The sequence below is a fragment of the Bufo gargarizans genome, chromosome 3, assembly GCF_014858855.1.
Source record: "Bufo gargarizans isolate SCDJY-AF-19 chromosome 3, ASM1485885v1, whole genome shotgun sequence".
Lineage (NCBI taxonomy): Eukaryota > Metazoa > Chordata > Amphibia > Anura > Bufonidae > Bufo > Bufo gargarizans.
The window spans coordinates 444,674,326-444,678,652 of NC_058082.1; positions in this window are offsets into that span (position 1 = coordinate 444,674,326).

The window sequence follows — 4,327 nt, forward strand, 5'->3', positions numbered from 1 at the left end:
CGTTTGTCAGTCACATTTTTCTGGGGTGATCGGCGGCCATTTTGTGTCTTGTGGTGCGCCAGCACAAGCTGCGACCAAGTGCATTTAACCCTCAATGGTGTGGTTGTTTTTTGGCTAAAGCCTACATCAGGGTGAAGCTGTCACACCAAGTGCATTTAACCAGCAATAGTCTGTTTATTTTTTGGCCATATACTACATCAGGGGCAAGCTGCGCCTGTCACCAAGTGCATTTAACCCTCAATGGTGCGTTTGTTTTTTGGCTAAAGCCTACATCAGGGTGAAGCTGTCACACCAAGTGCATTTAACCAGCAATAGTCTGTTTATTTTTTGGCCATATACTACATCAGGGGCAAGCTGCGCCCGTCACCAAGTGCATTTAACCCTCAGTAGTGTGGTTGGTCAAGCTATCACACCAAGTGCATTTAACCAGCAATAGTCTGTTCATTTTTTGGCCATATACTAAATCAGGGGCAAGCTGCGCCCGTCACCAAGTGCATTTAACCAGCAATAGTCTGTTCATTTTTTGGCCATATACTACATCAGGGGCAAGCTGCGCCCGTCACCAAGTGCATTTAACCCTCAGTAGTGTGGTTGGTCAAGCTGTGACACCAAGTGCATTTAACCAGCAATAGTCTGTTCATTTTTTGGCCATATACTACATCAGGGGCAAGCTGCGCCCATCACCAAGTGCATTTAACCAGCAATAGTGTGGTTATTTTTTGGCCATATCCCAGTCTAATTCTGTCACTAAATCCATACCGGTCACCCAGCGCCTAAATACTAGGCCTCAAATTTATATCCCGCTAAATCTCTCGTTACCGCTGTCCTGTTGTGGCTGGGAAAGTTATTTAGTGTCCGTCAAAGCACATTTTTTGTTCTGGGTTGAAATACAATTCCCAATTTAGCAATTTAAAAATGTAGTGGTTTCTGCTGTATCAGAGCTATTTGAAATCTATCCCTAAAAGGGTATATAATATTCAAGGTGCACATAGGGTCATTCAGAATAACTTCACACACCCGCTACTGTGCATTTCCAAGTCTAATTCTGTCACTAAACCCATACCTGTCACCCAGCGCCTAAATACTAGGCCTCAAATTTATATCCAGCTAAATCTGTCCTTAGTGCTGTAGCTGGGCGAGTTATTTAGTGTCCGTTCAAGCACATTTCTTGTTCTGGGTTGAAATACAATTCCCAATTTAGCAATTTCATAATTTAGTGGTTTCTGCTATATCAGAGCTATTTGAAATCTATCCCTAAAAGGGTAGATCATATTGAAGGTGCACATAGGGACATTCAGAATAACTTCACACACCCGCTACTGTGCATTTCCAAGTCTAATTCTGTCACTAAACCCATACCTGTCACCCAGCGCCTAAATACTAGGCCTCAAATTTATATCCAGCTAAATCTGTCCTTAGTGCTGTAGCTGGGCGAGTTATTTAGTGTCCGTTCAAGCACATTTCTTGTTCTGGGTTGAAATACAATTCCCAATTTAGCAATTTCATAATTTAGTGGTTTCTGCTATATCAGAGCTATTTGAAATCTATCCCTAAAAGGGTATATAATATTCAAGGTGCACATTGGGTCATTCAGAATAACTTCACACACACCCGCTACTGTGTATTTCCAAGTCTAATTCTGTCACTAAACCCATACCTGTCACCCAGCGCCTAAATACTAGGCCTCAAATTTATATCCTGCTAAATCTCTCGTTAACGCTGTCCTGTTGTGGCTGGGAAAGTTATTTAGTGTCCGTCAAAGCACATTTTTTGTTCTGGGTTGAAATACAATTCCCAATTTAGCAATTTCATAATTTAGTGGTTTCTGCTATATCAGAGCTATTTGAAATCTATCCCTAAAAGGGTATATAATATTCAAGGTGCACATTGGGTCATTCAGAATAACTTCACACACACCCGCTACTGTGTATTTCTAAGTCTAATTCTGTCACTAAACCCATACCTGTCACCCAGCGCCTAAATACTAGGCCTCAAATTTATATCCTGCTAAATCTCTCGTTAACGCTGTCCTGTTGTGGCTGGGAAAGTTATTTAGTGTCCGTCAAAGCACATTTTTTGTTCTGGGTTGAAATACAATTCCCAATTTAGCAATTTCATAATTTAGTGGTTTATGCTATATCAGAGCTATTTGAAATCTATCCCTAAAAGGGTATATAATATTCAAGGTGCACATTGGGTCATTCAGAATAACTTCACACACACCCGCTACTGTGTATTTCTAAGTCTAATTCTGTCACTAAACCCATACCTGTCACCCAGCGCCTAAATACTAGGCCTCAAATTTATATCCTGCTAAATCTCTCGTTAACGCTGTCCTGTTGTGGCTGGGAAAGTTATTTAGTGTCCGTCAAAGCACATTTTTTGTTCTGGGTTGAAATACAATTCCCAATTTAGCAATTTCATAATTTAGTGGTTTCTGCTATATCAGAGCTATTTGAAATCTATCCCTAAAAGGGTATATAATATTCAAGGTGCACATTGGGTCATTCAGAATAACTTCACACACACCCGCTACTGTGTATTTCTAAGTCTAATTCTGTCACTAAACCCATACCTGTCACCCAGCGCCTAAATACTAGGCCTCAAATTTATATCCTGCTAAATCTCTCGTTAACGCTGTCCTGTTGTGGCTGGGAAAGTTATTTAGTGTCCGTCAAAGCACATTTTTTGTTCTGGGTTGAAATACAATTCCCAATTTAGCAATTTCATAATTTAGTGGTTTCTGCTATATCAGAGCTATTTGAAATCTATCCCTAAAAGGGTATATAATATTCAAGGTGCACATTGGGTCATTCAGAATAACTTCACACACACACGCTTCTGTGCATTTCCAAGTCTAATTCTGTCACTAAATCCATACCGGTCACCCAGCGCCTAAATACTAGGCCTCAAATTTATATCCTGCTAAATCTCTCGTTAACGCTGTCCTGTTGTGGCTGGGAAAGTTATTTAGTGTCCGTCAAAGCACATTTTTTGTTCTGGGTTGAAATACAATTCCCAATTTAGCAATTTCATAATTTAGTGGTTTCTGCTATATCAGAGCTATTTGAAATCTATCCCTAAAAGGGTATATAATATTCAAGGTGCACATTGGGTCATTCAGAATAACTTCACACACACACGCTTCTGTGCATTTCCAAGTCTAATTCTGTCACTAAATCCATACCGGTCACCCAGCGCCTAAATACTAGGCCTCAAATTTATATCCCGCTGAATTTGAATACAATACATTGGGCCAAATAATATATTTGTTGTTGTGGTGAACCATAACAATGAGAAAAACATCTAGTAAGGGACGCGGACGTGGACATGGTCGTGGTGGTGTTAGTGGACCCTCTGGTGCTGGGAGAGGACGTGGCCGTTCTGCCACATCCACACGTCCTAGTGTACCAACTACCTCAGGTCCCAGTAGCCGCCAGAATTTACAGCGATATATGGTGGGGCCCAATGCCGTTCTAAGGATGGTAAGGCCTGAGCAGGTACAGGCATTAGTCAATTGGGTGGCCGACAGTGGATCCAGCACGTTCACATTATCTCCCACCCAGTCTTCTGCAGAAAGCGCACAGATGGCGCCTGAAAACCAACCCCATCAGTCTGTAACATCACCCCCATGCATACCAGGGAAACTGTCTCAGCCTCAAGTTATGCAGCAGTCTATTATGCTGTTTGAAGACTCCGCTGGCAGGGTTTCCCAAGGGCATCCACCTAGCCCTTCCCCAGCGGTGAAAGACATAGAATGCACTGACGCACAACCACTTATGTTTCCTGATGATGAGGACATGGGAATACCACCTCAGCATGTCTCTGATGATGACGAAACACAGGTGCCAACTGCTGCGTCTTTCTGCAGTGTGCAGACTGAACAGGAGGTCAGGGATCAAGACTGGGTGGAAGACGATGCAGGGGACGATGAGGTCCTAGACCCCACATGGAATGAAGGTCGTGCCACTGACTTTCACAGTTCGGAGGAAGAGGCAGTGGTGAGACCGAGCCAACAGCGTAGCAAAAGAGGGAGCAGTGGGCAAAAGCAGAACACCCGCCGCCAAGAGACTCCGCCTGCTACTGACCGCCGCCATCTGGGACCGAGCACCCCAAAGGCAGCTTCAAGGAGTACCCTGGCATGGCACTTCTTCAAACAATGTGCTGACGACAAGACCCGAGTGGTTTGCACGCTGTGCCATCAGAGCCTGAAGCGAGGCATTAACGTTCTGAACCTGAGCACAACCTGCATGACCAGGCACCTGCATGCAAAGCATGAACTGCAGTGGAGTAAACACCTTAAAACCAAGGAAGTCACTCAGGCTCC